This window comes from Dreissena polymorpha, chromosome 12 (genome assembly GCF_020536995.1).
Source record: "Dreissena polymorpha isolate Duluth1 chromosome 12, UMN_Dpol_1.0, whole genome shotgun sequence".
Lineage (NCBI taxonomy): Eukaryota > Metazoa > Mollusca > Bivalvia > Myida > Dreissenidae > Dreissena > Dreissena polymorpha.
Window position 1 is genome coordinate 61,154,578 of NC_068366.1, and position 8,400 is coordinate 61,162,977.

Genomic DNA, 8,400 nt, shown 5'->3' on the forward strand with positions numbered 1-8,400 from the left:
TTGATGTTCGAAATTTTTATTCTATCGCTACTACCAACTTTACTGCAGATATATTTACAGAATTCACGCATTCGGGCGACATTTCTAGGCCGGATGATGATGCGGCTGCGATAAATAAATCGCTAAAATCATCCGTAATCCGGTGACACATTGCCGCAGGAGAAAAAATTGAATTACCATTGGTGGCTTTCGCCGACACGACTATGCAGACAAGCGCCGCCATTATTTTACCATAAACCAATCTCATATCGCGCAAAGCGTTATAAAAGTCGTAAAAAACGTAGGCTAAATTAAACTAAATCTGTAAACAAATACATGCGGAGCAAAATTGTTGCTGCGGGCGCGAAATAAAAATAAAAATATTTTTATTTAGTTTTAAGATTTTTAGGTGCGGCAAATCCGACGAACATTTAATCAATTTGTTGTGGCCTAAAGGGTCCATGCATTTTTGATAATATGGTCAGTAATGCGTTTAATTAATAACATTGCACATTAAATTAAAATGCGTTTGCTATGTACAACTTTGGTGTTATCTATTGAAAACAAAATAGAAGTCGTAGGAATAATTTAGCGTGTCAATAATATACGAGTCCTTTTCCCCATACTTTATTTCTGTTCCGTGTAACATACAATTTAGCCATAACAGGTATTATAATCTATAGGTTTTGAAAAGAAAAATTCGTGAACATCTATTTTTTCATTCAAAGTTGTCCTTAACGATCTAATGGAAATACTCATCAACAGTATGCATATTATTATTTATATGGGTATGTTTATTGTGTACTTGTATATTGTTACGTTAATACAAGTATTGAAACCTTAAAACGTACTGTCTCTTTAATCACTTTAAACACAAAACGATGCTTTATAAGCATGTTGTACCAATATTACTTCTACGTCTTATCAGTATCTGTCTTTAAATATGTGAATGAGCAGGGACATGTTTACCATAAAATATATTAGATATGTATTAAGATTCAGGACAGCAAATTACACGAATATGTCTTTGTATAGAAGGGCAATAATTTTCAAAAGTAAGTTGTCGTGAGAATCCGTTTTAATTGCCAGAAACAGAATATGATATTACAATGAAAATCGTTTGTAAGGTGCCTATCAGAGCTTATATACTGCGAATTTAGTGTTATACTAAGCATTTACTTGTATTTGGAGTGAACACTATCTTACAGAATAAATCGTTCCGGTAAAATTAAAATAGACGTATAACAGCTTTATTTCCACTGGTGTTTCCATTTGGATCATTTATAATTATTTATATATGCTGATGCGAAATACCTTTACTTTGCTGATACTTAACAAAAGTGTCGGTATGGATTAAACAAAACCATTGATGTAGTAGAATCCAGTAAAATCCAATTGGAATAAATAGGTCAACATTATAAATGTCATTATACTGTATTGGCGGAAGAGAATTGTTAAGTAGACTTATCCCATGAACATATTTAATCGTATTTATCAGCTGTTACAATGGAATTAGCGTCCAAATTACACGGGCTGATATACAATAGAAGAGTAACACATGTTGGAAGACCAACGACCTACGAGGCAAATGCAACTCTTCATTAGGTACGTTATTTTAACAGCAGCTGTCTGGTAGTATTATTAACACAAATCTATTAAATAGAGTATGCTTATATTATATTCTACGTGTTATGCACTTAAAATTTGACGTTTCTAATATAAACATGCGGTATAACTGTTCCCATATATATTAATCGTATCGTCATGCTAATGTTTGTTTTTCAAATAACAATTACATGTATTAACATTTTATATTAAAACAGGTCGCAAAAATTAAGTTTCGAAATTCAATATATAAACATTTTGTAAAGCCGCTCTGGCTTTTAACAAACACCGCACTTAAAACGTTATGTGCAGTGCACACATTATTTGTTATGGATGTGTTACCATGCTGGTTTAAGAGCCAGTATTTTTTAATAATTATTACAATGGGTTTAGACGGATTATCTTTGGAAAGTACTGGCGTATTTTGTGAAAACAAATGCTTGTATAGAGGATTCCTGCTATAGTCAATCTACATAAGACATCTATATTATAATGAAAACATTTGAAATACGCACTAATTACAATTAATACTGAATTAAAAGCAGTAATTAGCTTTTATTAAATACGCGTACATCCGGAATGACATCTGCTATTGTAATTACCGAGATCATCTGACTATACTTGATTACACGTGATCTGCAAAGTATGCTTATTCCGCGCATATTTCTAATTAAGCTTTTAAGTAAATTAGCTGGACGTGGATTTGCCATACTGAATTTAGATTAATGGAGCAAATACAATCATATTTCTGGTATATAAACGTCTGCATTTTAGTTTCAGTTACCGAATACTCAGAATCCTCCGAGCAACGTCTAAGGTGGGTCTTTTGTTACCGGTTTAATTTGGTTCAAATAATATGCATAATTTAATAATATTTTGATTTTTTTTTAACTTAATGTTTATTATATCGTTTGATAGCATTAACAAATTGATTGTTTTCTTATGAATATTATGACAAAAGTAAATATATATAAACAGGTGGTTTGGCGAATTTTGTTGTTGGTTCTGTTGTTGCATTTTTATCTAACAGATACCTTGTCTAATGGGTGTATACATTTTTTATTATAAAGTCAGTAATACGATCAATTAATAATATTACAAATTAAATAAAAATGCGTTTGCTTTATACAACCTTGGTGTAATATATTGAAAAGAAATTAGAAATTAAGCGTGACAATAATATACAGTGGGTCCGTTTGCCCCATACTTTATTTTGTGTTTACCGTATAACATGCGATCGAACCATTACCTGTATTCTAATGTATAGGTTTTGAAAAAGAAACATTCAACAACATGTAATTTTTCATGTTATGTTTTCCATACCGGTCTTATGATTGAAGTGTACCCACGAAAATAAAATAGCGGCCTGCAAAGAAAGTTGCCATTGATTGGGACCATGGGTGTGTAAAATAGTATAGTTGTGGATTATCGTAAACACTTTAAACATGCATTCGTATTCTCCCGAAAGAAGGAGCATACATTGTCTTCTTTGTCAACGCTATGTATTCAGTATTGCATGCACACGACAATGACCGATAGACTTTATTGATATTAGGCTTGTACATATTAGAAACAAGGAATCAATCTACGCAATTACTTTTGGTGTTCGTGAAGTACATTTCTTGGAGGCACTGAACAGAGCATTGTATTTTATAACTTTATATACATTAACGTTTTTACATATTTTGAAATATGCCAGTGACCATTTAAACGTTCAGAGAAAATATTATTTGAATATTGTTTATCCTATTGTAATCTCCATTAAGAAAGTGTCGAATCACCATTGTTGACAAAAAGCATAATAAAACATAACCTATTATTTGAAACGAACATGAACAATAACACATTTTAAATAGACATGTGGGTCGAACAAAATATAATAATATTTTTGTAATACATAATTGTATATAAAAATAGTGTAGGTTTCAGAATAATTGCTAATAAGCACAATACCAATACTTATTTAACACGTATGTCAGCCTAGGAATGTCTTATACCTATTTATGTTTCGTTTTATGTCAACAAGGAATTAAATTAACCTTTTTCAAATATATAACGTATGGAATAAACCTTTAAGAAATACATTTTCACAAAGCTGCTTTGCCCGGTATGTGATCATGACCTGGTACGGTTGTAGGTATTAATTATTGATGATCAAAACAGTATATAATGTTCCCATAAGAAGTTTTTGTATAATTATTATTTTTCCCAAACCACAAACTACTTTATGTTGTAATGTATGTTTGTATATGTCTTGTATTTGATATTGTATTAGCAGTTTTAACCCATTTTTGCCTAGCGTCTAGAAAAAAGGCCTTGGCAAACAGCGTAGACCCAGATGAGACGCCGCATCATGCGGCGTCTCATCAGGGTCTGCGCGAATTGTTTAAAGGAAGTTCTGTAATAAATATTCAAAATATAAAAAAGTATACTAGAAATCCCTAATTTTAGAAATAAATTGATCAAATTTAGAAGGATGGGAGAGTCCACTAGGCATACATGAGTTAAAATAAGTGTCTTTAGTATATTGATTGAATATCCATTCCAGTAACGATCACACACGATGAACACCAAACTGCTGATGTGTTTGTTAGTGGCGACCGCAGTGCTTCTGACGAGTGCTCCGGTAGCAAACGCCCGAAACGTTTACGGGTATGGCGGAAACTATGGCTACCCCGGAAACTATGGCTTCTCTGGAAACTATGGCTTCCCCGGATACTATGGCGGCCTCGGAAACTATGGCTGGAACGGCGCGGGAGACTATGACGATGACGATTATTATGGCGGATGGTTGGGAGGACTTTTTGGAAAAGGCAAATATGGATGGGGCAAATAATAACTGCGATGAAGTTGTGCTTAAAGGTAAGTCTGATGTCTTCATTTCTGTTTGACTTATTAACATACAGATCAGGAGTGAATTTATAATTTTGTTTGACATTTAACGAAACACTTCTCAAACGAAAACAAAAGAATTACAATAAAACATACATTTTTAAACAGTCAACCACGATTCAAATTGTCTAAGATGTCTGACAATTTAATTGACACCAACACAACGTTACTATTAATGCATGCAGTTAAAAGATTTGATGTTGGGCTGCTTATGCTAGACTGATTCCGAAAAAGTGAGCGCGTTTATATTTATTTGTCCCCTACCGGTTTCACCAGTAGTTTGCACTCCGTCCGTCAGTCTGTCTGTCTGTCTGTCTGTCCGTCACACTTTTCTGGATCCTGCGATAACTTTAAAAGTTCTTCATATTTGTTCATGAAACTTGAAACATGGATAGATGACAATATGGACATTATACACGTCATTTCAATTTGTTCCTACGTAAAAAATTCTGGTTGCTATGGCAACAAATAGACTAGAAATACTGCTGAAAATGGTGGTTTTCTGGATCCTGCGATAACTTTTCAGTTTGTTCCTACGTCAAAAATTGTGGTTGCTATGGCAACCAAAAAAAATAATTCTGAAAATGGTGGAATTTCTGACAATGGTGGAGCCGGTAGGCCATATTGCTTGACAATAGCCTTGTTCATTCGCCTTTTCGTTTATTTTAGATCAATTGCCTCTTAAATATTTCTTTTTCAAATTGGGTCTCATCATTACGTGAACATTTACTTTCTGTAGGATTTTGGTATGTCTTGAATGATCAAGCTGTTGTACACGAAAACTTATTGTTGACCTATTATTTTCAACGCTTGAAAGATATATTTATACAGTCGTGATCACAATCTTGCGACGATACTTCAAAATTGATAAGTTATAAAGGATTTAAAATAGATTTTAAATGGGAAAAGTACCTTAACATCCCTTACATTCGTAAATGTAGAAAAGCTTATGTCAGCTTCAGAACATCATCACATCAACTCATGATTGAACAGGGGCGATACATGAATTTAGAACGTAACGAAAGGTTATGTCCCTTGTGCAAGTATTCTATTGAAAACCATATCATTTCTTACTTGCATGTTCTTTCTACTAAGATCTTCGTGAATGGTATATTCCTTCCAGGTTGTATAATCAGCCAACAATACACAAATTTAACGAAGTTATTGCCTCGCGTCATAAAACATTATACGAAATATTGCCATGTATTTGTATTATGCCTTTGAAAGACGTAAAGTGTTGTTAACTTAAACACTTGTTTTGCTGTACCACTGTTGAATTATATGTTTTCATATTGATGTTATATGCTTTTGAATGTGTTTCTGTATATGCAAGGGCCGTTGGCTGTGTAGCAAATAAACTTTCTTCTTCTTCTTTTCTACTTTGACAAAGTCATTATTAAAATTCAATTTTCTTGACAGGCGTGCCATATCAGCGTAGTATTTTAGCGAAAAATTGTTGTTGCATTTTAAAACGACCGTCATTGTTATTTCTGTTTCAGAAAAGCGCATCTTCTAAGGCCATAATTGGACAAACATACAGCAGCCGTTTTCATGTGATTGACGGTCCTATATTGTTTTGCAAAACAATACATACACTTTATCGCAAATCGACTTGGTATTATATATTTCATTTGAATACACACGGAAAGACCTTTGATTCGGCAATAAATGTAATGTTTGGGTCGACACAGGTAGCAATGCTCACTTCATAATGGAGCTGTGTTAATTCTATGGATTCTATTAAAAACGAAGTAATATTACCAAAATATTTAAACAATCGCGACATAATGACAGCGATTGTATCAATTAAAGTGTTCAATAAATAAATGTCAAGCTTACAAAACAGAGAAACAAATAGAGCATTGTACTGTATATCCTAAATCGTATTTTACAATGTGTGCTTAGCATATCCTGTACTCATCCTGAATCCGCATGTTGAGTATATTTATAGTGTCATTCTCACGAAGATTTTATCATAGAATACTTCGCTCACATTAAAACAAAATGTAAAAATAATTAATGAAAAGTGACACGAGAGAGAGAGAGAGAGAGAGAGAGAGAGAGAGAGAGAGCGAGAGAGAGAGAGAGAGAGAGAGAGAGTAGAGGGAGAGGGAGAGGGAGAGGAGAGAGAGATAGCGCTAGATAGAGCGAGAGCAGCGAGCATAGAGAGATCGATAGATAGAGAGAGAGACTTCTCTCTCTCTCTATCTCGCTATGCTCGAGACGAGAGAGAGAGAGGCGAGAGAGAGAGTTAGAGCTTTGGTTCATCAGAACAATGTTCTGTTCATTATTATTCTCGTATGCAACCTTCTTAGAGAGGCAAATGCTGCATTGGTTTTGTCGGTTTGCACACACCACAATGCAATGTGTTTCAGTATGTACATACGAATATATACATATCTAAAATTATCGTCGATATATGCAATTGCATACAAGACAGTGAATCTATTTCTTTAACTTCTTGTGTCCGACATTTACATATGTAGTAAATACCACTGTCTTATTGCTTTGTAGATGTTCTTTCATCGATAAAGCAATACAATGTCGAAATTATAGCCGTACACGAGCAAGGATTACAGACTTTTGAAAAACTGTTCAACTTCCTGAAAGATTAAGTATTCAAATTGCAAAATAGATATTGTTTTGCTATCTTAAGATTTCCAAATGGTGGCCACGTGTCATTGTTAGATATATTGTGCTGCGTTATGATTTCTGGTCAGTGCTTTCCACATGATTTTTGTAAGGCGCCCCGGGGCTGATAGGGGTGGTTCGGGAGGGGTGTCCCCTCTCGACGTTGAATATTTTTTTTAATTTAACGTGTCAATCTGGTATAATCGGATAATACTTGTTCTATATTTTTAGAAGGGTGGGCATTAAGTATTTGCCAGTTAAATGGACATTCCCATGTGTGTTTGTATTAATAGAAATGTTTCACGGACGTAAGCAACTTTTTAACAACAAATTTGAAAGTAACCATCTTTTAATAATACAAAAACCGTGTTTGAATTCGTTTAACTAATATTGCGTAAATAGAGACAGGCTAACAATCTATGACATCAACAAAAACATAAACAAAACAACATTTGCGTACATTACGTCCCTGGAAAAAGACATGAATTGTACTGTTTTGTTAACATGAAGACTTTGTCTGCTGTTCAGCAGAAAATTATTTTTAATTGAATAAAACTCGTCAATCGTTTATTGTATGGTATTATTGCTGTTGAACTTTATTCTAGTTTTCAATACATCGAAGAATTTACCGATTTGAACAATTGGAATGATATGTTATATTTTATAAGTGGTTCCCACGACTAATTAAGACAGTCACACGACTAAATAAGTCGTGCTCAAATTCAGAAATGTCGTATGCAAGAACAATTACTTCCCATGAAACATAATTTAGGACATATTGAATATATTTACTATACAATACCCTTTTATTCCGAAGGCATCACCATCAATCGCATATAAAGAAAATCTTCTATTGACACTTATGTTTTTGGATTTAATTTCCGCTATTCTAAGGGGAATGAAAACAAATGCCAAAACACGCCATTTCGTTTTTGCACGAATGCACAAAATAAGAAATCATTGACATCACATGAAACTGAAACAATATTGGCTAAACATATGAAACACCCAAAACAACCCAAACATTAGACCTTTCAATTGTAGTCCAAGCCGCCATATCAATACCAGGGAATATGATAACATGAAATAAATAAAGAAAGAAAACAAAATATTACGTCCGACATCCACTCCGTTAACCCTCACTACCTGACCATTTGCAGAGCATTGGTAGGGAGTAGTACGTGATGAGGTTGAAACCAAACGTTGCTGTAACTGAAGTTTAAACTGGACACGCCCCCTAATAATAATACCAATTGTAGGATTTCTGTAAAATATTGACTTGAACGCGGTGCT

The 8,400-nt window shown here is 33.8% G+C and overlaps 1 long non-coding RNA gene across 1 annotated transcript; it reads left to right on the top strand.

Annotated features, from left to right (window-relative positions):
- Positions 1-2,124: 2,124 nt before the first annotated feature.
- On the top strand, positions 2,125-6,121 carry LOC127852780 (uncharacterized). The gene is made up of 3 exons (XR_008036262.1): positions 2,125-2,401; positions 4,133-4,446; positions 5,976-6,121. It is a non-coding gene; the product is annotated as an uncharacterized LOC127852780 (long non-coding RNA).
- The last annotated feature ends 2,279 nt before the right edge of the window (positions 6,122-8,400 follow it).